General features: G+C 33.6%; 20 non-coding genes across 20 annotated transcripts; 9 read left to right on the top strand and 11 right to left on the bottom strand.

The window, feature by feature from the left end:
• Nucleotides 1-596: 596 nt before the first annotated feature.
• TRNAQ-UUG (transfer RNA glutamine (anticodon UUG)) lies at nucleotides 597-668 on the bottom strand. The gene has a single exon. It is a non-coding gene; the product is annotated as a tRNA-Gln (tRNA).
• A 2,437-nt stretch (nucleotides 669-3,105) lies between these two features.
• TRNAQ-UUG (transfer RNA glutamine (anticodon UUG)) lies at nucleotides 3,106-3,177 on the bottom strand. Its single transcript has one exon. It is a non-coding gene; the product is annotated as a tRNA-Gln (tRNA).
• Nucleotides 3,178-4,724: 1,547 nt separating this feature from the next.
• Nucleotides 4,725-4,796, top strand: TRNAQ-CUG (transfer RNA glutamine (anticodon CUG)). The gene has a single exon. It is a non-coding gene; the product is annotated as a tRNA-Gln (tRNA).
• An 818-nt stretch (nucleotides 4,797-5,614) lies between these two features.
• TRNAQ-UUG (transfer RNA glutamine (anticodon UUG)) lies at nucleotides 5,615-5,686 on the bottom strand. The gene has a single exon. It is a non-coding gene; the product is annotated as a tRNA-Gln (tRNA).
• Nucleotides 5,687-7,232: 1,546 nt separating this feature from the next.
• Nucleotides 7,233-7,304, top strand: TRNAQ-CUG (transfer RNA glutamine (anticodon CUG)). Its single transcript has one exon. It is a non-coding gene; the product is annotated as a tRNA-Gln (tRNA).
• An 818-nt stretch (nucleotides 7,305-8,122) lies between these two features.
• Nucleotides 8,123-8,194, bottom strand: TRNAQ-UUG (transfer RNA glutamine (anticodon UUG)). The gene has a single exon. It is a non-coding gene; the product is annotated as a tRNA-Gln (tRNA).
• A 1,547-nt stretch (nucleotides 8,195-9,741) lies between these two features.
• Nucleotides 9,742-9,813, top strand: TRNAQ-CUG (transfer RNA glutamine (anticodon CUG)). The gene has a single exon. It is a non-coding gene; the product is annotated as a tRNA-Gln (tRNA).
• Nucleotides 9,814-10,631: 818 nt separating this feature from the next.
• Nucleotides 10,632-10,703, bottom strand: TRNAQ-UUG (transfer RNA glutamine (anticodon UUG)). Its single transcript has one exon. It is a non-coding gene; the product is annotated as a tRNA-Gln (tRNA).
• A 1,547-nt stretch (nucleotides 10,704-12,250) lies between these two features.
• Nucleotides 12,251-12,322, top strand: TRNAQ-CUG (transfer RNA glutamine (anticodon CUG)). Its single transcript has one exon. It is a non-coding gene; the product is annotated as a tRNA-Gln (tRNA).
• An 818-nt stretch (nucleotides 12,323-13,140) lies between these two features.
• On the bottom strand, nucleotides 13,141-13,212 carry TRNAQ-UUG (transfer RNA glutamine (anticodon UUG)). Its single transcript has one exon. It is a non-coding gene; the product is annotated as a tRNA-Gln (tRNA).
• Nucleotides 13,213-14,758: 1,546 nt separating this feature from the next.
• TRNAQ-CUG (transfer RNA glutamine (anticodon CUG)) lies at nucleotides 14,759-14,830 on the top strand. The gene has a single exon. It is a non-coding gene; the product is annotated as a tRNA-Gln (tRNA).
• An 818-nt stretch (nucleotides 14,831-15,648) lies between these two features.
• TRNAQ-UUG (transfer RNA glutamine (anticodon UUG)) lies at nucleotides 15,649-15,720 on the bottom strand. The gene has a single exon. It is a non-coding gene; the product is annotated as a tRNA-Gln (tRNA).
• Nucleotides 15,721-17,266: 1,546 nt separating this feature from the next.
• TRNAQ-CUG (transfer RNA glutamine (anticodon CUG)) lies at nucleotides 17,267-17,338 on the top strand. The gene has a single exon. It is a non-coding gene; the product is annotated as a tRNA-Gln (tRNA).
• Nucleotides 17,339-18,156: 818 nt separating this feature from the next.
• TRNAQ-UUG (transfer RNA glutamine (anticodon UUG)) lies at nucleotides 18,157-18,228 on the bottom strand. The gene has a single exon. It is a non-coding gene; the product is annotated as a tRNA-Gln (tRNA).
• Nucleotides 18,229-19,775: 1,547 nt separating this feature from the next.
• Nucleotides 19,776-19,847, top strand: TRNAQ-CUG (transfer RNA glutamine (anticodon CUG)). Its single transcript has one exon. It is a non-coding gene; the product is annotated as a tRNA-Gln (tRNA).
• An 818-nt stretch (nucleotides 19,848-20,665) lies between these two features.
• Nucleotides 20,666-20,737, bottom strand: TRNAQ-UUG (transfer RNA glutamine (anticodon UUG)). Its single transcript has one exon. It is a non-coding gene; the product is annotated as a tRNA-Gln (tRNA).
• A 1,547-nt stretch (nucleotides 20,738-22,284) lies between these two features.
• Nucleotides 22,285-22,356, top strand: TRNAQ-CUG (transfer RNA glutamine (anticodon CUG)). Its single transcript has one exon. It is a non-coding gene; the product is annotated as a tRNA-Gln (tRNA).
• Nucleotides 22,357-23,174: 818 nt separating this feature from the next.
• On the bottom strand, nucleotides 23,175-23,246 carry TRNAQ-UUG (transfer RNA glutamine (anticodon UUG)). The gene has a single exon. It is a non-coding gene; the product is annotated as a tRNA-Gln (tRNA).
• Nucleotides 23,247-24,792: 1,546 nt separating this feature from the next.
• On the top strand, nucleotides 24,793-24,864 carry TRNAQ-CUG (transfer RNA glutamine (anticodon CUG)). The gene has a single exon. It is a non-coding gene; the product is annotated as a tRNA-Gln (tRNA).
• Nucleotides 24,865-25,682: 818 nt separating this feature from the next.
• Nucleotides 25,683-25,754, bottom strand: TRNAQ-UUG (transfer RNA glutamine (anticodon UUG)). Its single transcript has one exon. It is a non-coding gene; the product is annotated as a tRNA-Gln (tRNA).
• Nucleotides 25,755-25,948: the final 194 nt, after the last annotated feature.

Below are 25,948 nucleotides of genomic sequence, written 5' to 3'. Positions count from 1 at the left end.
AGAGGTTCTTTTTCTTTCTCATCTGTATGATCAGTAATAAGATAGTTAATTTTGCTGATTTCTTATCTGACAACATTCTTGACTTACACAGTGCATTTAATTGTGCATTTCTTTGAAAGAGGAATTCAGATTAATACATCTGACATGTCTTTCAAAAGATTCTACTTCATGGTTATGGATTTACTTTAGAAAAACAGAGTGTAAATATCTGTGTGTCTGAATTTCAAGATTGTTATTTAAAAGTTCATCTCTTCTGCCCCCAAAATACACAATTTGATTCCTCAAGTTTTCTTTTAATGAAGGCTTTCCAATTAAAAAAGTTCCTTGTTCCCCTTATCAATAACAGTAAGATTTAAACAAGTAATATCTTGCATCAGCCCCTTGTGATGAGTTTGAGAAAACAGAGTCAGCTCACAAAATGTCTCATTATTTTGAGCCATTTAATTTCCATGTTTTCTAAAAGTTCTATAATTTGCTCACATCAAATAGACTTTTAAAATACAATCAATACATTAATGTTTCACTCTACCCGTGTTAGATTTATGATATTTATGAATACACTTGACAGAAAAAGATTTGGTCATAAGTCATGAAAGTGGTCCCACCGAGATTTGAACTCGGATCCTTGGATTCAAAGTCCAAAGTGCTAACCATTACACCATGGAACCTCCCATGTGACAGGGGAGCAAATTGCTGCAGCAATGTGGACATTTCATATTTTTTATGTTCTACAGTCAAAGACAAACAGAATTGTATTACTTTTCTATTCTGTTCAACTTTTGCCCATTGAACTATGTTAGGGAAGTATGTTGCACAAAGGACTCAAGTAACGCTATGACTCTGTTGAACAGTACTTTTTATGTGAGATAAGATTTTGCAATAAAAATTAAGATTTCCCTGTGAATGCAATCTCTTCTGTCAAAACGGAAAGCTCAACCTGGTACAGGTGGGTTGATGGTGTTATGCTTGTCAATCTGCACTCTGAAAACAGGGATCTAAGTACAAAGCTCAGTGGGACTTATCTAAACTTTACGATTTTGTTTCCATTCAGTTCTTAGAAGTATTAATTGGAAAAACATCTCATTTACTTATAAACTTGTACGTATCAACTTATATGTATGTATCTCCCTATATATCGCTTTATTTCTATGTATATTTATCGGAAAATATAAATATATACATTATAAAAATACATATAATTAATAGAGGTGAAAATAATGAACAGTTGTTGCCTCTCCGCATTTGAAACATGAGCGCCTTCTCCTTCCTCTTCTATATGTCCTGAAATTGAGATAGTCACTTTTTAATCAATTTTGATCTAACAACATAGTTGATTTGTACAAAGCATATCATACGATCTGTGAATAATTTTAAAAAAGAAAATTAGATCAGTACCTTTGAGGCCTCCAAGCAAAAGCTTATATTTCATGATTGCAGATCGACTGTTGAAAATCAGCATGAGAAATGTTTTATTTCACAACTTCCATACTAATATACAAAAAACATTTCTACTATCTGAATGATACCGTCACTGTGGTTCTCTTGGTTTCATTTAAGAAAACATCTCTTTCAAAATGTGCTATAATCGCCTTATCAATAGTGTGGAAATCTTCAAAAAGGTATGCTGGGAATCAGCCCTCTGAAATGCATTTGAGAAAAACAGGATAGGATTTTGTAATGTCACACTATTTTGTCTAGGAATGTGATGTAAAAGTATTATAAAGTTCGTATTTCTGTAACTTGTTCAAGCTGTTGGACATTTTGAAAGGAGTAAATATTTGTCTCTTTCAACCTGCTGGTGTTGGATTGGAGCTATCAATAAACAAAGATGACAGAAATGGAAAAGGTCAAGAGTAGTAAAGAAGTACCTCAAAGAATTGGACTGGTACCTTTGCATGCAAAGTCCAAAGTGCCAACCATTGCTCTTTGGAGCCACCCATGTGAGAGACAGAGAAATGGATGTAGTAGTTTGGAAATGTAGAATGTTTTAATATTCTTCAGTCAAAGATGATCATTATTTTGTAAATTGCATGTCCTGATAAACGTTTGCACATTTAACACTGTTATGGAGAATGTAGCTGAAAAGAATCAAATCACATTATCGCTCTTTACACTATGAGCATTCAACTGAGATATCTTTTCATCAATGTAAGAAAAGCCCCCGCACTGATGCGCTCTCTTTTGTCTCAATGGAAAAAGCCCTCATGTATGGCGGGGTTCCATGGTGTAATGGTTAGCACTCTGGACTCTGAATCCAGCGATCCGAGTTCCAATCTCGGTGGGACCTGCTTGATTTATGAGATTTAATATTTCACTAATTTCTTAGAAATTGGACTTGGAAAAACATAACGTCAAAGCTTTATACTGAAACTTATCAACGTATAAGTATGTATACATGGCTATATCCATCTAGATAGCGATAATACAATATAAATAAATGAATTAATCATAAACATAAGTACAGAAGCTGAAAACTAAAAACTGTTCTTTCCCATCCACAATTTGAGCAAGAGGTTCTTTTTCTTTCTCATCTGTATGATCAGTAATAAGATAGTTAATTTTGCTGATTTCTTATCTGACAACATTCTTGACTTACACAGTGCATTTAATTGTGCATTTCTTTGAAAGAGGAATTCAGATTAATACATCTGACATGTCTTTCAAAAGATTCTACTTCATGGTTATGGATTTACTTTAGAAAAACAGAGTGTAAATATCTGTGTGTCTGAATTTAAAGATTGTTATTTAAAAGTTCATCTCTTCTGCCCCCAAAATACACAATTTGATTCCTCAAGTTTTCTTTTAATGAAGGCTTTCCAATTAAAAAAGTTCCTTGTTCCCCTTATCAATAACAGTAAGATTTAAACAAGTAATATCTTGCATCAGCCCCTTGTGATGAGTTTGAGAAAACAGAGTCAGCTCACAAAATGTCTCATTATTTTGAGCCATTTAATTTCCATGTTTTCTAAAAGTTCTATAATTTGCTCACATCAAATAGACTTTTAAAATACAATCAATACATTAATGTTTCACTCTACCCGTGTTAGATTTATGATATTTATGAATACACTTGACAGAAAAAGATTTGGTCATAAGTCATGAAAGTGGTCCCACCGAGATTTGAACTCGGATCCTTGGATTCAAAGTCCAAAGTGCTAACCATTACACCATGGAACCTCCCATGTGACAGGGGAGCAAATTGCTGCAGCAATGTGGACATTTCACATTTTTTATGTTCTACAGTCAAAGACAAACAGAATTGTATTACTTTTCTATTCTGTTCAACTTTTGCCCATTGAACTATGTTAGGGAAGTATGTTGCACAAAGGACTCAAGTAACGCTATGACTCTGTTGAACAGTACTTTTTATGTGAGATAAGATTTTGCAATAAAAATTAAGATTTCCCTGTGAATGCAATCTCTTCTGTCAAAACGGAAAGCTCAATCTGGTACAGGTGGGTTGATGGTGTTATGCTTGTCAATCTGCACTCTGAAAACAGGGATCTAAGTACAAAGCTCAGTGGGACTTATCTAAACTTTACGATTTTGTTTCCATTCAGTTCTTAGAAGTATTAATTGGAAAAACATCTCATTTACTTATAAACTTGTACGTATCAACTTATATGTATGTATCTCCCTATATATCGCTATATTTCTATGTATATTTATCGGAAAATATAAATATATACATTATAAAAATACATATAATTAATAGAGGTGAAAATAATGAACAGTTGTTGCCTCTCCGCATTTGAAACATGAGCGCCTTCTCCTTCCTCTTCTATATGTCCTGAAATTGAGATAGTCACTTTTTAATCAATTTTGATCTAACAACATAGTTGATTTGTACAAAGCATATCATACGATCTGTGAATAATTTTAAAAAAGAAAATTAGATCAGTACCTTTGAGGCCTCCAAGCAAAAGCTTATATTTCATGATTGCAGATCGACTGTTGAAAATCAGCATGAGAAATGTTTTATTTCACAACTTCCATACTAATATACAAAAAACATTTCTACTATCTGAATGATACCGTCACTGTGGTTCTCTTGGTTTCATTTAAGAAAACATCTCTTTCAAAATGTGCTATATTCGCCTTATCAATAGTGTGGAAATCTTCAAAAAGGTATGCTGGGAATCAGCCCTCTAAAATGCATTTGAGAAAAACAGGATAGGATTTTGTAATGTCACACTATTTTGTCTAGGAATGTGATGTAAAAGTATTATAAAGTTCTTATTTCTGTAACTTGTTCAAGCTGTTGGACATTTTGAAAGGAGTAAATATTTGTCTCTTTCAACCTGCTGGTGTTGGATTGGAGCTATCAATAAACAAAGATGACAGAAATGGAAAAGGAACAGAGTAGTAAAGAAGTACCTCAAAGAATTGGACTGGTACCTTTGCATGCAAAGTCCAAAGTGCCAACCATTGCTCTTTGGAGCCACCCATGTGAGAGACAGAGAAATGGATGTAGTAGTTTGGAAATGTAGAATGTTTTAATATTCTTCAGTCAAAGATGATCATTATTTTGTAAATTGCATGTCCTGATAAACGTTTGCACATTTAACACTGTTATGGAGAATGTAGCTGAAAAGAATCAAATCACATTATCGCTCTTTACACTATGAGCATTCAACTGAGATATCTTTTCATCAATGTAAGAAAAGCCCCCGCACTGATGCGCTCTCTTTTGTCTCAATGGAAAAAGCCCTCATGTATGGTGGGGTTCCATGGTGTAATGGTTAGCACTCTGGACTCTGAATCCAGCGATCCGAGTTCAAATCTCGGTGGGACCTGCTTGAATTATGAGATTTAATATTTCACTAATTTCTTAGAATTTGGACTTGGAAAAACATAACGTCAAAGCTTTATACTGAAACTTATCAACGTATAAGTATGTATACATGGCTATATCCATCTAGATAGCGATAATACAATATAAAGAAATGAATTAATCATAAACATAAGTACAGAAGCTGAAAACTAAAAACTGTTCTTTCCCATCCACAATTTGAGCAAGAGGTTCTTTTTCTTTCTCATCTGTATGATCAGTAATAAGATAGTTAATTTTGCTGATTTCTTATCTGACAACATTCTTGACTTACACAGTGCATTTAATTGTGCATTTCTTTGAAAGAGGAATTCAGATTAATACATCTGACATGTCTTTCAAAAGATTCTACTTCATGGTTATGGATTTACTTTAGAAAAACAGAGTGTAAATATCTGTGTGTCTGAATTTCAAGATTGTTATTTAAAAGTTCATCTCTTCTGCCCCCAAAATACACAATTTGATTCCTCAAGTTTTCTTTTAATGAAGGCTTTCCAATTAAAAAAGTTCCTTGTTCCCCTTATCAATAACAGTAAGATTTAAACAAGTAATATCTTGCATCAGCCCCTTGTGATGAGTTTGAGAAAACAGAGTCAGCTCACAAAATGTCTCATTATTTTGAGCCATTTAATTTCCATGTTTTCTAAAAGTTCTATAATTTGCTCACATCAAATAGACTTTTAAAATACAATCAATACATTAATGTTTCACTCTACCCGTGTTAGATTTATGATATTTATGAATACACTTGACAGAAAAAGATTTGGTCATAAGTCATGAAAGTGGTCCCACCGAGATTTGAACTCGGATCCTTGGATTCAAAGTCCAAAGTGCTAACCATTACACCATGGAACCTCCCATGTTACAGGGGAGCAAATTGCTGCAGCAATGTGGACATTTCACATTTTTTATGTTCTACAGTCAAAGACAAACAGAATTGTATTACTTTTCTATTCTGTTCAACTTTTGCCCATTGAACTATGTTAGGGAAGTATGTTGCACAAAGGACTCAAGTAACGCTATGACTCTGTTGAACAGTACTTTTTATGTGAGATAAGATTTTGCAATAAAAATTAAGATTTCCCTGTGAATGCAATCTCTTCTGTCAAAACGGAAAGCTCAACCTGGTACAGGTGGGTTGATGGTGTTATGCTTGTCAATCTGCACTCTGAAAACAGGGATCTAAGTACAAAGCTCATTGGGACTTATCTAAACTTTACGATTTTGTTTCCATTCAGTTCTTAGAAGTATTAATTGGAAAAACATCTCATTTACTTATAAACTTGTACGTATCAACTTATATGTATGTATCTCCCTATATATCTCTATATTTCTATGTATATTTATCGGAAAATATAAATATATACATTATAAAAATACATATAATTAATAGAGGTGAAAATAATGAACAGTTGTTGCCTCTCCGCATTTGAAACATGAGCGCCTCTCCTTCCTCTTCTATATGTCCTGAAATTGAGATAGTCACTTTTTAATCAATTTTGATCTAACAACATAGTTGATTTGTACAAAGCATATCATACGATCTGTGAATAATTTTAAAAAAGAAAATTAGATCAGTACCTTTGAGGCCTCCAAGCAAAAGCTTATATTTCATGATTGCAGATCGACTGTTGAAAATCAGCATGAGAAATGTTTTATTTCACAACTTCCATACTAATATACAAAAAACATTTCTACTATCTGAATGATACCGTCACTGTGGTTCTCTTGGTTTCATTTAAGAAAACATCTCTTTCAAAATGTGCTATATTCGCCTTATCAATAGTGTGGAAATCTTCAAAAAGGTATGCTGGGAATCAGCCCTCTGAAATGCATTTGAGAAAAACAGGATAGGATTTTGTAATGTCACACTATTTTGTCTAGGAATGTGATGTAAAAGTATTATAAAGTTCGTATTTCTGTAACTTGTTCAAGCTGTTGGACATTTTGAAAGGAGTAAATATTTGTCTCTTTCAACCTGCTGGTGTTGGATTGGAGCTATCAATAAACAAAGATGACAGAAATGGAAAAGGAACAGAGTAGTAAAGAAGTACCTCAAAGAATTGGACTGGTACCTTTGCATGCAAAGTCCAAAGTGCCAACCATTGCTCTTTGGAGCCACCCATGTGAGAGACAGAGAAATGGATGTAGTAGTTTGGAAATGTAGAATGTTTTAATATTCTTCAGTCAAAGATGATCATTATTTTGTAAATTGCATGTCCTGATAAACGTTTGCACATTTAACACTGTTATGGAGAATGTAGCTGAAAAGAATCAAATCACATTATCGCTCTTTACACTATGAGCATTCAACTGAGATATCTTTTCATCAATGTAAGAAAAGCCCCCGCACTGATGCGCTCTCTTTTGTCTCAATGGAAAAAGCCCTCATGTATGGCGGGGTTCCATGGTGTAATGGTTAGCACTCTGGACTCTGAATCCAGCGATCCGAGTTCAAATCTCGGTGGGACCTGCTTGAATTATGAGATTTAATATTTCACTAATTTCTTAGAATTTGGACTTGGAAAAACATAACGTCAAAGCTTTATACTGAAACTTATCAACGTATAAGTATGTATACATGGCTATATCCATCTAGATAGCGATAATACAATATAAATAAATGAATTAATCATAAACATAAGTACAGAAGCTGAAAACTAAAAACTGTTCTTTCCCATCCACAATTTGAGCAAGAGGTTCTTTTTCTTTCTCATCTGTATGATCAGTAATAAGATAGTTAATTTTGCTGATTTCTTATCTGACAACATTCTTGACTTACACAGTGCATTTAATTGTGCATTTCTTTGAAAGAGGAATTCAGATTAATACATCTGACATGTCTTTCAAAAGATTCTACTTCATGGTTATGGATTTACTTTAGAAAAACAGAGTGTAAATATCTGTGTGTCTGAATTTCAAGATTGTTATTTAAAAGTTCATCTCTTCTGCCCCCAAAATACACAATTTGATTCCTCAAGTTTTCTTTTAATGAAGGCTTTCCAATTAAAAAAGTTCCTTGTTCCCCTTATCAATAACAGTAAGATTTAAACAAGTAATATCTTGCATCAGCCCCTTGTGATGAGTTTGAGAAAACAGAGTCAGCTCACAAAATGTCTCATTATTTTGAGCCATTTAATTTCCATGTTTTCTAAAAGTTCTATAATTTGCTCACATCAAATAGACTTTTAAAATACAATCAATACATTAATGTTTCACTCTACCCGTGTTAGATTTATGATATTTATGAATACACTTGACAGAAAAAGATTTGGTCATAAGTCATGAAAGTGGTCCCACCGAGATTTGAACTCGGATCCTTGGATTCAAAGTCCAAAGTGCTAACCATTACACCATGGAACCTCCCATGTGACAGGGGAGCAAATTGCTGCAGCAATGTGGACATTTCACATTTTTTATGTTCTACAGTCAAAGACAAACAGAATTGTATTACTTTTCTATTCTGTTCAACTTTTGCCCATTGAACTATGTTAGGGAAGTATGTTGCACAAAGGACTCAAGTAACGCTATGACTCTGTTGAACAGTACTTTTTATGTGAGATAAGATTTTGCAATAAAAATTAAGATTTCCCTGTGAATGCAATCTCTTCTGTCAAAACGGAAAGCTCAACCTGGTACAGGTGGGTTGATAGTGTTATGCTTGTCAATCTGGACTCTGAAAACAGGGATCTAAGTACAAAGCTCAGTGGGACTTATCTAAACTTTACGATTTTGTTTCCATTCAGTTCTTAGAAGTATTAATTGGAAAAACATCTCATTTACTTATAAACTTGTACGTATCAACTTATATGTATGTATCTCCCTATATATCGCTATATGTCTATGTATATTTATCGGAAAATATAAATATATACATTATAAAAATACATATAATTAATAGAGGTGAAAATAATGAACAGTTGTTGCCTCTCCGCATTTGAAACATGAGCGCCTTCTCCTTCCTCTTCTATATGTCCTGAAATTGAGATAGTCACTTTTTAATCAATTTTGATCTAACAACATAGTTGATTTGTACAAAGCATATCATACGATCTGTGAATAATTTTAAAAAAGAAAATTAGATCAGTACCTTTGAGGCCTCCAAGCAAAAGCTTATATTTCATGATTGCAGATCGACTGTTGAAAATCAGCATGAGAAATGTTTTATTTCACAACTTCCATACTAATATACAAAAAACATTTCTACTATCTGAATGATACCGTCACTGTGGTTCTCTTGGTTTCATTTAAGAAAACATCTCTTTCAAAATGTGCTATATTCGCCTTATCAATAGTGTGGAAATCTTCAAAAAGGTATGCTGGGAATCAGCCCTCTAAAATGCATTTGAGAAAAACAGGATAGGATTTTGTAATGTCACACTATTTTGTCTAGGAATGTGATGTAAAAGTATTATAAAGTTCTTATTTCTGTAACTTGTTCAAGCTGTTGGACATTTTGAAAGGAGTAAATATTTGTCTCTTTCAACCTGCTGGTGTTGGATTGGAGCTATCAATAAACAAAGATGACAGAAATGGAAAAGGAACAGAGTAGTAAAGAAGTACCTCAAAGAATTGGACTGGTACCTTTGCATGCAAAGTCCAAAGTGCCAACCATTGCTCTTTGGAGCCACCCATGTGAGAGACAGAGAAATGGATGTAGTAGTTTGGAAATGTAGAATGTTTTAATATTCTTCAGTCAAAGATGATCATTATTTTGTAAATTGCATGTCCTGATAAACGTTTGCACATTTAACACTGTTATGGAGAATGTAGCTGAAAAGAATCAAATCACATTATCGCTCTTTACACTATGAGCATTCAACTGAGATATCTTTTCATCAATGTAAGAAAAGCCCCCGCACTGATGCGCTCTCTTTTGTCTCAATGGAAAAAGCCCTCATGTATGGTGGGGTTCCATGGTGTAATGGTTAGCACTCTGGACTCTGAATCCAGCGATCCGAGTTCAAATCTCGGTGGGACCTGCTTGAATTATGAGATTTAATATTTCACTAATTTCTTAGAATTTGGACTTGGAAAAACATAACGTCAAAGCTTTATACTGAAACTTATCAACGTATAAGTATGTATACATGGCTATATCCATCTAGATAGCGATAATACAATATAAAGAAATGAATTAATCATAAACATAAGTACAGAAGCTGAAAACTAAAAACTGTTCTTTCCCATCCACAATTTGAGCAAGAGGTTCTTTTTCTTTCTCATCTGTATGATCAGTAATAAGATAGTTAATTTTGCTGATTTCTTATCTGACAACATTCTTGACTTACACAGTGCATTTAATTGTGCATTTCTTTGAAAGAGGAATTCAGATTTATACATCTGACATGTCTTTCAAAAGATTCTACTTCATGGTTATGGATTTACTTTAGAAAAACAGAGTGTAAATATCTGTGTGTCTGAATTTCAAGATTGTTATTTAAAAGTTCATCTCTTCTGCCCCCAAAATACACAATTTGATTCCTCAAGTTTTCTTTTAATGAAGGCTTTCCAATTAAAAAAGTTCCTTGTTCCCCTTATCAATAACAGTAAGATTTAAACAAGTAATATCTTGCATCAGCCCCTTGTGATGAGTTTGAGAAAACAGAGTCAGCTCACAAAATGTCTCATTATTTTGAGCCATTTAATTTCCATGTTTTCTAAAAGTTCTATAATTTGCTCACATCAAATAGACTTTTAAAATACAATCAATACATTAATGTTTCACTCTACCCGTGTTAGATTTATGATATTTATGAATACACTTGACAGAAAAAGATTTGGTCATAAGTCATGAAAGTGGTCCCACCGAGATTTGAACTCGGATCCTTGGATTCAAAGTCCAAAGTGCTAACCATTACACCATGGAACCTCCCATGTGACAGGGGAGCAAATTGCTGCAGCAATGTGGACATTTCACATTTTTTATGTTCTACAGTCAAAGACAAACAGAATTGTATTACTTTTCTATTCTGTTCAACTTTTGCCCATTGAACTATGTTAGGGAAGTATGTTGCACAAAGGACTCAAGTAACGCTATGACTCTGTTGAACAGTACTTTTTATGTGAGATAAGATTTTGCAATAAAAATTAAGATTTCCCTGTGAATGCAATCTCTTCTGTCAAAACGGAAAGCTCAACCTGGTACAGGTGGGTTGATGGTGTTATGCTTGTCAATCTGGACTCTGAAAACTGGGATCTAAGTACAAAGCTCAGTGGGACTTATCTAAACTTTACGATTTTGTTTCCATTCAGTTCTTAGAAGTATTAATTGGAAAAACATCTCATTTACTTATAAACTTGTACGTATCAACTTATATGTATGTATCTCCCTATATATCGCTATATGTCTATGTATATTTATCGGAAAATATAAATATATACATTATAAAAATACATATAATTAATAGAGGTGAAAATAATGAACAGTTGTTGCCTCTCCGCATTTGAAACATGAGCGCCTTCTCCTTCCTCTTCTATATGTCCTGAAATTGAGATAGTCACTTTTTAATCAATTTTGATCTAACAACATAGTTGATTTGTACAAAGCATATCATACGATCTGTGAATAATTTTAAAAAAGAAAATTAGATCAGTACCTTTGAGGCCTCCAAGCAAAAGCTTATATTTCATGATTGCAGATCGACTGTTGAAAATCAGCATGAGAAATGTTTTATTTCACAACTTCCATACTAATATACAAAAAACATTTCTACTATCTGAATGATACCGTCACTGTGGTTCTCTTGGTTTCATTTAAGAAAACATCTCTTTCAAAATGTGCTATATTCGCCTTATCAATAGTGTGGAAATCTTCAAAAAGGTATGCTGGGAATCAGCCCTCTAAAATGCATTTGAGAAAAACAGGATAGGATTTTGTAATGTCACACTATTTTGTCTAGGAATGTGATGTAAAAGTATTATAAAGTTCTTATTTCTGTAACTTGTTCAAGCTGTTGGACATTTTGAAAGGAGTAAATATTTGTCTCTTTCAACCTGCTGGTGTTGGATTGGAGCTATCAATAAACAAAGATGACAGAAATGGAAAAGGAACAGAGTAGTAAAGAAGTACCTCAAAGAATTGGACTGGTACCTTTGCATGCAAAGTCCAAAGTGCCAACCATTGCTCTTTGGAGCCACCCATGTGAGAGACAGAGAAATGGATGTAGTAGTTTGGAAATGTAGAATGTTTTAATATTCTTCAGTCAAAGATGATCATTATTTTGTAAATTGCATGTCCTGATAAACGTTTGCACATTTAACACTGTTATGGAGAATGTAGCTGAAAAGAATCAAATCACATTATCGCTCTTTACACTATGAGCATTCAACTGAGATATCTTTTCATCAATGTAAGAAAAGCCCCCGCACTGATGCGCTCTCTTTTGTCTCAATGGAAAAAGCCCTCATGTATGGTGGGGTTCCATGGTGTAATGGTTAGCACTCTGGACTCTGAATCCAGCGATCCGAGTTCAAATCTCGGTGGGACCTGCTTGAATTATGAGATTTAATATTTCACTAATTTCTTAGAATTTGGACTTGGAAAAACATAACGTCAAAGCTTTATACTGAAACTTATCAACGTATAAGTATGTATACATGGCTATATCCATCTAGATAGCGATAATACAATATAAAGAAATGAATTAATCATAAACATAAGTACAGAAGCTGAAAACTAAAAACTGTTCTTTCCCATCCACAATTTGAGCAAGAGGTTCTTTTTCTTTCTCATCTGTATGATCAGTAATAAGATAGTTAATTTTGCTGATTTCTTATCTGACAACATTCTTGACTTACACAGTGCATTTAATTGTGCATTTCTTTGAAAGAGGAATTCAGATTTATACATCTGACATGTCTTTCAAAAGATTCTACTTCATGGTTATGGATTTACTTTAGAAAAACAGAGTGTAAATATCTGTGTGTCTGAATTTCAAGATTGTTATTTAAAAGTTCATCTCTTCTGCCCCCAAAATACACAATTTGATTCCTCAAGTTTTCTTTTAATGAAGGCTTTCCAATTAAAAAAGTTCCTTGTTCCCCTTATCAATAACAGTAAGATTTAAACAAGTAATATCTTGCATCAGCCCCTTGTGATGAGTTTGAGAAAACAGAGTCAGCTCACAAAATGTCTCATTATTTTGAGCCATTTAATTTCCATGTTTTCTAAAAGTTCTATAATTTGCTCACATCAAATAGACTTTTAAAATACAATCAATACATTAATGTTTCACTCTACCCGTGTTAGATTTATGATATTTATGAATACACTTGACAGAAAAAGATTTGGTCATAAGTCATGAAAGTGGTCCCACCGAGATTTGAACTCGGATCCTTGGATTCAAAGTCCAAAGTGCTAACCATTACACCATGGAACCTCCCATGTGACAGGGGAGCAAATTGCTGCAGCAATGTGGACATTTCACATTTTTTATGTTCTACAGTCAAAGACAAACAGAATTGTATTACTTTTCTATTCTGTTCAACTTTTGCCCATTGAACTATGTTAGGGAAGTATGTTGCACAAAGGACTCAAGTAACGCTATGACTCTGTTGAACAGTACTTTTTATGTGAGATAAGATTTTGCAATAAAAATTAAGATTTCCCTGTGAATGCAATCTCTTCTGTCAAAACGGAAAGCTCAACCTGGTACAGGTGGGTTGATGGTGTTATGCTTGTCAATCTGCACTCTGAAAACAGGGATCTAAGTACAAAGCTCATTGGGACTTATCTAAACTTTACGATTTTGTTTCCATTCAGTTCTTAGAAGTATTAATTGGAAAAACATCTCATTTACTTATAAACTTGTACGTATCAACTTATATGTATGTATCTCCCTATATATCGCTATATTTCTATGTATATTTATCGGAAAATATAAATATATACATTATAAAAATACATATAATTAATAGAGGTGAAAATAATGAACAGTTGTTGCCTCTCCGCATTTGAAACATGAGCGCCTCTCCTTCCTCTTCTATATGTCCTGAAATTGAGATAGTCACTTTTTAATCAATTTTGATCTAACAACATAGTTGATTTGTACAAAGCATATCATACGATCTGTGAATAATTTTAAAAAAGAAAATTAGATCAGTACCTTTGAGGCCTCCAAGCAAAAGCTTATATTTCATGATTGCAGATCGACTGTTGAAAATCAGCATGAGAAATGTTTTATTTCACAACTTCCATACTAATATACAAAAAACATTTCTACTATCTGAATGATACCGTCACTGTGGTTCTCTTGGTTTCATTTAAGAAAACATCTCTTTCAAAATGTGCTATATTCGCCTTATCAATAGTGTGGAAATCTTCAAAAAGGTATGCTGGGAATCAGCCCTCTGAAATGCATTTGAGAAAAACAGGATAGGATTTTGTAATGTCACACTATTTTGTCTAGGAATGTGATGTAAAAGTATTATAAAGTTCGTATTTCTGTAACTTGTTCAAGCTGTTGGACATTTTGAAAGGAGTAAATATTTGTCTCTTTCAACCTGCTGGTGTTGGATTGGAGCTATCAATAAACAAAGATGACAGAAATGGAAAAGGAACAGAGTAGTAAAGAAGTACCTCAAAGAATTGGACTGGTACCTTTGCATGCAAAGTCCAAAGTGCCAACCATTGCTCTTTGGAGCCACCCATGTGAGAGACAGAGAAATGGATGTAGTAGTTTGGAAATGTAGAATGTTTTAATATTCTTCAGTCAAAGATGATCATTATTTTGTAAATTGCATGTCCTGATAAACGTTTGCACATTTAACACTGTTATGGAGAATGTAGCTGAAAAGAATCAAATCACATTATCGCTCTTTACACTATGAGCATTCAACTGAGATATCTTTTCATCAATGTAAGAAAAGCCCCCGCACTGATGCGCTCTCTTTTGTCTCAATGGAAAAAGCCCTCATGTATGGCGGGGTTCCATGGTGTAATGGTTAGCACTCTGGACTCTGAATCCAGTGATCCGAGTTCAAATCTCGGTGGGACCTGCTTGAATTATGAGATTTAATATTTCACTAATTTCTTAGAATTTGGACTTGGAAAAACATAACGTCAAAGCTTTATACTGAAACTTATCAACGTATAAGTATGTATACATGGCTATATCCATCTAGATAGCGATAATACAATATAAATAAATGAATTAATCATAAACATAAGTACAGAAGCTGAAAACTAAAAACTGTTCTTTCCCATCCACAATTTGAGCAAGAGGTTCTTTTTCTTTCTCATCTGTATGATCAGTAATAAGATAGTTAATTTTGCTGATTTCTTATCTGACAACATTCTTGACTTACACAGTGCATTTAATTGTGCATTTCTTTGAAAGAGGAATTCAGATTAATACATCTGACATGTCTTTCAAAAGATTCTACTTCATGGTTATGGATTTACTTTAGAAAAACAGAGTGTAAATATCTGTGTGTCTGAATTTCAAGATTGTTATTTAAAAGTTCATCTCTTCTGCCCCCAAAATACACAATTTGATTCCTCAAGTTTTCTTTTAATGAAGGCTTTCCAATTAAAAAAGTTCCTTGTTCCCCTTATCAATAACAGTAAGATTTAAACAAGTAATATCTTGCATCAGCCCCTTGTGATGAGTTTGAGAAAACAGAGTCAGCTCACAAAATGTCTCATTATTTTGAGCCATTTAATTTCCATGTTTCCTAAAAGTTCTATAATTTGCTCACATCAAATAGACTTTTAAAATACAATCAATACATTAATGTTTCACTCTACCCGTGTTAGATTTATGATATTTATGAATACACTTGACAGAAAAAGATTTGGTCATAAGTCATGAAAGTGGTCCCACCGAGATTTGAACTCGGATCCTTGGATTCAAAGTCCAAAGTGCTAACCATTACACCATGGAACCTCCCATGTGACAGGGGAGCAAATTGCTGCAGCAATGTGGACATTTCACATTTTTTATGTTCTACAGTCAAAGACAAACAGAATTGTATTACTTTTCTATTCTGTTCAACTTTTGCCCATTGAACTATGTTAGGGAAGTATGTTGCACAAAGGACTCAAGTAACGCTATGACTCTGTTGAACAGTACTTTTTATGTGAGATAAGATTTTGCAATAAAAATTAAGATTTCCCTGTGAATGCAATCTCTTCTGTCAAAACGGAAAGCTCAACCTGGTACAGGTGGGTTGATAGTGTTATGCTTGTCAATCTGGACTCTGAAAACAGGGATCTAAGTACAAAGCTCAGTGGGACTTATCTAAACTTTACGATTTTGTTTCCATTCAGTTCTTAGAAGTATTAATTGGAAAAACATCTCATTTACTTATAAACTTGTACGTATCAACTTATATGTATGTATCTCCCTATATATCGCTATATGTCTATGTATATTTATCGGAAAATATAAATATATACATTATAAAAATACATATAATTAATAGAGGTGAAAATAATGAACAGTTGTTGCCTCTCCGCATTTGAAACATGAGCGCCTCTCCTTCCTCTTCTATATGTCCTGAAATTGAGATAGTCACTTTTTAATCAATTTTGATCTAACAACATAGTTGATTTGTACAAAGCATATCATACGATCTGTGAATAATTTTAAAAAAGAAAATTAGATCAGTACCTTTGAGGCCTCCAAGCAAAAGCTTATATTTCATGATTGCAGATCGACTGTTGAAAATCAGCATGAGAAATGTTTTATTTCACAACTTCCATACTAATATACAAAAAACATTTCTACTATCTGAATGATACCGTCACTGTGGTTCTCTTGGTTTCATTTAAGAAAACATCTCTTTCAAAATGTGCTATATTCGCCTTATCAATAGTGTGGAAATCTTCAAAAAGGTATGCTGGGAATCAGCCCTCTGAAATGCATTTGAGAAAAACAGGATAGGATTTTGTAATGTCACACTATTTTGTCTAGGAATGTGATGTAAAAGTATTATAAAGTTCGTATTTCTGTAACTTGTTCAAGCTGTTGGACATTTTGAAAGGAGTAAATATTTGTCTCTTTCAACCTGCTGGTGTTGGATTGGAGCTATCAATAAACAAAGATGACAGAAATGGAAAAGGAACAGAGTAGTAAAGAAGTACCTCAAAGAATTGGACTGGTACCTTTGCATGCAAAGTCCAAAGTGCCAACCATTGCTCTTTGGAGCCACCCATGTGAGAGACAGAGAAATGGATGTAGTAGTTTGGAAATGTAGAATGTTTTAATATTCTTCAGTCAAAGATGATCATTATTTTGTAAATTGCATGTCCTGATAAACGTTTGCACATTTAACACTGTTATGGAGAATGTAGCTGAAAAGAATCAAATCACATTATCGCTCTTTACACTATGAGCATTCAACTGAGATATCTTTTCATCAATGTAAGAAAAGCCCCCGCACTGATGCGCTCTCTTTTGTCTCAATGGAAAAAGCCCTCATGTATGGCGGGGTTCCATGGTGTAATGGTTAGCACTCTGGACTCTGAATCCAGCGATCCGAGTTCAAATCTCGGTGGGACCTGCTTGAATTATGAGATTTAATATTTCACTAATTTCTTAGAATTTGGACTTGGAAAAACATAACGTCAAAGCTTTATACTGAAACTTATCAACGTATAAGTATGTATACATGGCTATATCCATCTAGATAGCGATAATACAATATAAATAAATGAATTAATCATAAACATAAGTACAGAAGCTGAAAACTAAAAACTGTTCTTTCCCATCCACAATTTGAGCAAGAGGTTCTTTTTCTTTCTCATCTGTATGATCAGTAATAAGATAGTTAATTTTGCTGATTTCTTATCTGACAACATTCTTGACTTACACAGTGCATTTAATTGTGCATTTCTTTGAAAGAGGAATTCAGATTAATACATCTGACATGTCTTTCAAAAGATTCTACTTCATGGTTATGGATTTACTTTAGAAAAACAGAGTGTAAATATCTGTGTGTCTGAATTTCAAGATTGTTATTTAAAAGTTCATCTCTTCTGCCCCCAAAATACACAATTTGATTCCTCAAGTTTTCTTTTAATGAAGGCTTTCCAATTAAAAAAGTTCCTTGTTCCCCTTATCAATAACAGTAAGATTTAAACAAGTAATATCTTGCATCAGCCCCTTGTGATGAGTTTGAGAAAACAGAGTCAGCTCACAAAATGTCTCATTATTTTGAGCCATTTAATTTCCATGTTTTCTAAAAGTTCTATAATTTGCTCACATCAAATAGACTTTTAAAATACAATCAATACATTAATGTTTCACTCTACCCGTGTTAGATTTATGATATTTATGAATACACTTGACAGAAAAAGATTTGGTCATAAGTCATGAAAGTGGTCCCACCGAGATTTGAACTCGGATCCTTGGATTCAAAGTCCAAAGTGCTAACCATTACACCATGGAACCTCCCATGTGACAGGGGAGCAAATTGCTGCAGCAATGTGGACATTTCACATTTTTTATGTTCTACAGTCAAAGACAAACAGAATTGTATTACTTTTCTATTCTGTTCAACTTTTGCCCATTGAACTATGTTAGGGAAGTATGTTGCACAAAGGACTCAAGTAACGCTATGACTCTGTTGAACAGTACTTTTTATGTGAGATAAGATTTTGCAATAAAAATTAAGATTTCCCTGTGAATGCAATCTCTTCTGTCAAAACGGAAAGCTCAACCTGGTACAGGTGGGTTGATAGTGTTATGCTTGTCAATCTGGACTCTGAAAACAGGGATCTAAGTACAAAGCTCAGTGGGACTTATCTAAACTTTACGATTTTGTTTCCATTCAGTTCTTAGAAGTATTAATTGGAAAAACATCTCATTTACTTATAAACTTGTACGTATCAACTTATATGTATGTATCTCCCTATATATCGCTATATGTCTATGTATATTTATCGGAAAATATAAATATATACATTATAAAAATACATATAATTAATAGAGGTGAAAATAATGAACAGTTGTTGCCTCTCCGCATTTGAAACATGAGCGCCTTCTCCTTCCTCTTCTATATGTCCTGAAATTGAGATAGTCACTTTTTAATCAATTTTGATCTAACAACATAGTTGATTTGTACAAAGCATATCATACGATCTGTGAATAATTTTAAAAAAGAAAATTAGATCAGTACCTTTGAGGCCTCCAAGCAAAAGCTTATATTTCATGATTGCAGATCGACTGTTGAAAATCAGCATGAGAAATGTTTTATTTCACAACTTCCATACTAATATACAAAAAACATTTCTACTATCTGAATGATACCGTCACTGTGGTTCTCTTGGTTTCATTTAAGAAAACATCTCTTTCAAAATGTGCTATATTCGCCTTATCAATAGTGTGGAAATCTTCAAAAAGGTATGCTGGGAATCAGCCCTCTAAAATGCATTTGAGAAAAACAGGATAGGATTTTGTAATGTCACACTATTTTGTCTAGGAATGTGATGTAAAAGTATTATAAAGTTCTTATTTCTGTAACTTGTTCAAGCTGTTGGACATTTTGAAAGGAGTAAATATTTGTCTCTTTCAACCTGCTGGTGTTGGATTGGAGCTATCAATAAACAAAGATGACAGAAATGGAAAAGGAACAGAGTAGTAAAGAAGTACCTCAAAGAATTGGACTGGTACCTTTGCATGCAAAGTCCAAAGTGCCAACCATTGCTCTTTGGAGCCACCCATGTGAGAGACAGAGAAATGGATGTAGTAGTTTGGAAATGTAGAATGTTTTAATATTCTTCAGTCAAAGATGATCATTATTTTGTAAATTGCATGTCCTGATAAACGTTTGCACATTTAACACTGTTATGGAGAATGTAGCTGAAAAGAATCAAATCACATTATCGCTCTTTACACTATGAGCATTCAACTGAGATATCTTTTCATCAATGTAAGAAAAGCCCCCGCACTGATGCGCTCTCTTTTGTCTCAATGGAAAAAGCCCTCATGTATGGTGGGGTTCCATGGTGTAATGGTTAGCACTCTGGACTCTGAATCCAGCGATCCGAGTTCAAATCTCGGTGGGACCTGCTTGAATTATGAGATTTAATATTTCACTAATTTCTTAGAATTTGGACTTGGAAAAACATAACGTCAAAGCTTTATACTGAAACTTATCAACGTATAAGTATGTATACATGGCTATATCCATCTAGATAGCGATAATACAATATAAAGAAATGAATTAATCATAAACATAAGTACAGAAGCTGAAAACTAAAAACTGTTCTTTCCCATCCACAATTTGAGCAAGAGGTTCTTTTTCTTTCTCATCTGTATGATCAGTAATAAGATAGTTAATTTTGCTGATTTCTTATCTGACAACATTCTTGACTTACACAGTGCATTTAATTGTGCATTTCTTTGAAAGAGGAATTCAGATTTATACATCTGACATGTCTTTCAAAAGATTCTACTTCATGGTTATGGATTTACTTTAGAAAAACAGAGTGTAAATATCTGTGTGTCTGAATTTCAAGATTGTTATTTAAAAGTTCATCTCTTCTGCCCCCAAAATACACAATTTGATTCCTCAAGTTTTCTTTTAATGAAGGCTTTCCAATTAAAAAAGTTCCTTGTTCCCCTTATCAATAACAGTAAGATTTAAACAAGTAATATCTTGCATCAGCCCCTTGTGATGAGTTTGAGAAAACAGAGTCAGCTCACAAAATGTCTCATTATTTTGAGCCATTTAATTTCCATGTTTTCTAAAAGTTCTATAATTTGCTCACATCAAATAGACTTTTAAAATACAATCAATACATTAATGTTTCACTCTACCCGTGTTAGATTTATGATATTTATGAATACACTTGACAGAAAAAGATTTGGTCATAAGTCATGAAAGTGGTCCCACCGAGATTTGAACTCGGATCCTTGGATTCAAAGTCCAAAGTGCTAACCATTACACCATGGAACCTCCCATGTGACAGGGGAGCAAATTGCTGCAGCAATGTGGACATTTCACATTTTTTATGTTCTACAGTCAAAGACAAACAGAATTGTATTACTTTTCTATTCTGTTCAACTTTTGCCCATTGAACTATGTTAGGGAAGTATGTTGCACAAAGGACTCAAGTAACGCTATGACTCTGTTGAACAGTACTTTTTATGTGAGATAAGATTTTGCAATAAAAATTAAGATTTCCCTGTGAATGCAATCTCTTCTGTCAAAACGGAAAGCTCAACCTGGTACAGGTGGGTTGATGGTGTTATGCTTGTCAATCTGGACTCTGAAAACTGGGATCTAAGTACAAAGCTCAGTGGGACTTATCTAAACTTTACGATTTTGTTTCCATTCAGTTCTTAGAAGTATTAATTGGAAAAACATCTCATTTACTTATAAACTTGTACGTATCAACTTATATGTATGTATCTCCCTATATATCGCTATATGTCTATGTATATTTATCGGAAAATATAAATATATACATTATAAAAATACATATAATTAATAGAGGTGAAAATAATGAACAGTTGTTGCCTCTCCGCATTTGAAACATGAGCGCCTTCTCCTTCCTCTTCTATATGTCCTGAAATTGAGATAGTCACTTTTTAATCAATTTTGATCTAACAACATAGTTGATTTGTACAAAGCATATCATACGATCTGTGAATAATTTTAAAAAAGAAAATTAGATCAGTACCTTTGAGGCCTCCAAGCAAAAGCTTATATTTCATGATTGCAGATCGACTGTTGAAAATCAGCATGAGAAATGTTTTATTTCACAACTTCCATACTAATATACAAAAAACATTTCTACTATCTGAATGATACCGTCACTGTGGTTCTCTTGGTTTCATTTAAGAAAACATCTCTTTCAAAATGTGCTATATTCGCCTTATCAATAGTGTGGAAATCTTCAAAAAGGTATGCTGGGAATCAGCCCTCTAAAATGCATTTGAGAAAAACAGGATAGGATTTTGTAATGTCACACTATTTTGTCTAGGAATGTGATGTAAAAGTATTATAAAGTTCTTATTTCTGTAACTTGTTCAAGCTGTTGGACATTTTGAAAGGAGTAAATATTTGTCTCTTTCAACCTGCTGGTGTTGGATTGGAGCTATCAATAAACAAAGATGACAGAAATGGAAAAGGAACAGAGTAGTAAAGAAGTACCTCAAAGAATTGGACTGGTACCTTTGCATGCAAAGTCCAAAGTGCCAACCATTGCTCTTTGGAGCCACCCATGTGAGAGACAGAGAAATGGATGTAGTAGTTTGGAAATGTAGAATGTTTTAATATTCTTCAGTCAAAGATGATCATTATTTTGTAAATTGCATGTCCTGATAAACGTTTGCACATTTAACACTGTTATGGAGAATGTAGCTGAAAAGAATCAAATCACATTATCGCTCTTTACACTATGAGCATTCAACTGAGATATCTTTTCATCAATGTAAGAAAAGCCCCCGCACTGATGCGCTCTCTTTTGTCTCAATGGAAAAAGCCCTCATGTATGGTGGGGTTCCATGGTGTAATGGTTAGCACTCTGGACTCTGAATCCAGCGATCCGAGTTCAAATCTCGGTGGGACCTGCTTGAATTATGAGATTTAATATTTCACTAATTTCTTAGAATTTGGACTTGGAAAAACATAACGTCAAAGCTTTATACTGAAACTTATCAACGTATAAGTATGTATACATGGCTATATCCATCTAGATAGCGATAATACAATATAAAGAAATGAATTAATCATAAACATAAGTACAGAAGCTGAAAACTAAAAACTGTTCTTTCCCATCCACAATTTGAGCAAGAGGTTCTTTTTCTTTCTCATCTGTATGATCAGTAATAAGATAGTTAATTTTGCTGATTTCTTATCTGACAACATTCTTGACTTACACAGTGCATTTAATTGTGCATTTCTTTGAAAGAGGAATTCAGATTTATACATCTGACATGTCTTTCAAAAGATTCTACTTCATGGTTATGGATTTACTTTAGAAAAACAGAGTGTAAATATCTGTGTGTCTGAATTTCAAGATTGTTATTTAAAAGTTCATCTCTTCTGCCCCCAAAATACACAATTTGATTCCTCAAGTTTTCTTTTAATTGAAGCTTTCCAATTAAAAAAGTTCCTTGTTCCCCTTATCAATAACAGTAAGATTTAAACAAGTAATATCTTGCATCAGCCCCTTGTGATGAGTTTGAGAAAACAGAGTCAGCTCACAAAATGTCTCATTATTTTGAGCCATTTAATTTCCATGTTTTCTAAAAGTTCTATAATTTGCTCACATCAAATAGACTTTTAAAATACAATCAATACATTAATGTTTCACTCTACCCGTGTTAGATTTATGATATTTATGAATACACTTGACAGAAAAAGATTTGGTCATAAGTCATGAAAGTGGTCCCACCGAGATTTGAACTCGGATCCTTGGATTCAAAGTCCAAAGTGCTAACCATTACACCATGGAACCTCCCATGTGACAGGGGAGCAAATTGCTGCAGCAATGTGGACATTTCACATTTTTTATGTTCTACAGTCAAAGACAAACAGAATTGTATTACTTTTCTATTCTGTTCAACTTTTGCCCATTGAACTATGTTAGGGAAGTATGTTGCACAAAGGACTCAAGTAACGCTATGACTCTGTTGAACAGTACTTTTTATGTGAGATAAGATTTTGCAATAAAAATTAAGATTTCCCTGTGAATGCAATCTCTTCTGTCAAAACGGAAAGCTCAACCTGGTACAGGTGGGTTGATGGTGTTATGCTTGTCAATCTGCACTCTGAAAACAGGGATCTAAGTACAAAGCTCATTGGGACTTATCTAAACTTTACGATTTTGTTTCCATTCAGTTCTTAGAAGTATTAATTGGAAAAACATCTCATTTACTTATAAACTTGTACGTATCAACTTATATGTATGTATCTCCCTATATATCGCTATATTTCTATGTATATTTATCGGAAAATATAAATATATACATTATAAAAATACATATAATTAATAGAGGTGAAAATAATGAACAGTTGTTGCCTCTCCGCATTTGAAACATGAGCGCCTCTCCTTCCTCTTCTATATGTCCTGAAATTGAGATAGTCACTTTTTAATCAATTTTGATCTAACAACATAGTTGATTTGTACAAAGCATATCATACGATCTGTGAATAATTTTAAAAAAGAAAATTAGATCAGTACCTTTGAGGCCTCCAAGCAAAAGCTTATATTTCATGATTGCAGATCGACTGTTGAAAATCAGCATGAGAAATGTTTTATTTCACAACTTCCATACTAATATACAAAAAACATTTCTACTATCTGAATGATACCGTCACTGTGGTTCTCTTGGTTTCATTTAAGAAAACATCTCTTTCAAAATGTGCTATATTCGCCTTATCAATAGTGTGGAAATCTTCAAAAAGGTATGCTGGGAATCAGCCCTCTGAAATGCATTTGAGAAAAACAGGATAGGATTTTGTAATGTCACACTATTTTGTCTAGGAATGTGATGTAAAAGTATTATAAAGTTCGTATTTCTGTAACTTGTTCAAGCTGTTGGACATTTTGAAAGGAGTAAATATTTGTCTCTTTCAACCTGCTGGTGTTGGATTGGAGCTATCAATAAACAAAGATGACAGAAATGGAAAAGGAACAGAGTAGTAAAGAAGTACCTCAAAGAATTGGACTGGTACCTTTGCATGCAAAGTCCAAAGTGCCAACCATTGCTCTTTGGAGCCACCCATGTGAGAGACAGAGAAATGGATGTAGTAGTTTGGAAATGTAGAATGTTTTAATATTCTTCAGTCAAAGATGATCATTATTTTGTAAATTGCATGTCCTGATAAACGTTTGCACATTTAACACTGTTATGGAGAATGTAGCTGAAAAGAATCAAATCACATTATCGCTCTTTACACTATGAGCATTCAACTGAGATATCTTTTCATCAATGTAAGAAAAGCCCCCGCACTGATGCGCTCTCTTTTGTCTCAATGGAAAAAGCCCTCATGTATGGCGGGGTTCCATGGTGTAATGGTTAGCACTCTGGACTCTGAATCCAGTGATCCGAGTTCAAATCTCGGTGGGACCTGCTTGAATTATGAGATTTAATATTTCACTAATTTCTTAGAATTTGGACTTGGAAAAACATAACGTCAAAGCTTTATACTGAAACTTATCAACGTATAAGTATGTATACATGGCTATATCCATCTAGATAGCGATAATACAATATAAATAAATGAATTAATCATAAACATAAGTACAGAAGCTGAAAACTAAAAACTGTTCTTTCCCATCCACAATTTGAGCAAGAGGTTCTTTTTCTTTCTCATCTGTATGATCAGTAATAAGATAGTTAATTTTGCTGATTTCTTATCTGACAACATTCTTGACTTACACAGTGCATTTAATTGTGCATTTCTTTGAAAGAGGAATTCAGATTAATACATCTGACATGTCTTTCAAAAGATTCTACTTCATGGTTATGGATTTACTTTAGAAAAACAGAGTGTAAATATCTGTGTGTCTGAATTTCAAGATTGTTATTTAAAAGTTCATCTCTTCTGCCCCCAAAATACACAATTTGATTCCTCAAGTTTTCTTTTAATGAAGGCTTTCCAATTAAAAAAGTTCCTTGTTCCCCTTATCAATAACAGTAAGATTTAAACAAGTAATATCTTGCATCAGCCCCTTGTGATGAGTTTGAGAAAACAGAGTCAGCTCACAAAATGTCTCATTATTTTGAGCCATTTAATTTCCATGTTTCCTAAAAGTTCTATAATTTGCTCACATCAAATAGACTTTTAAAATACAATCAATACATTAATGTTTCACTCTACCCGTGTTAGATTTATGATATTTATGAATACACTTGACAGAAAAAGATTTGGTCATAAGTCATGAAAGTGGTCCCACCGAGATTTGAACTCGGATCCTTGGATTCAAAGTCCAAAGTGCTAACCATTACACCATGGAACCTCCCATGTGACAGGGGAGCAAATTGCTGCAGCAATGTGGACATTTCACATTTTTTATGTTCTACAGTCAAAGACAAACAGAATTGTATTACTTTTCTATTCTGTTCAACTTTTGCCCATTGAACTATGTTAGGGAAGTATGTTGCACAAAGGACTCAAGTAACGCTATGACTCTGTTGAACAGTACTTTTTATG

The sequence above is a fragment of the Lissotriton vulgaris genome, unplaced genomic scaffold (genome assembly GCF_964263255.1).
Source record: "Lissotriton vulgaris unplaced genomic scaffold, aLisVul1.2 SCAFFOLD_714, whole genome shotgun sequence".
In the NCBI taxonomy this organism is placed as follows: Eukaryota; Metazoa; Chordata; class Amphibia; order Caudata; family Salamandridae; genus Lissotriton; species Lissotriton vulgaris.
This window is presented reverse-complemented; position numbering and strand designations above follow the sequence as displayed.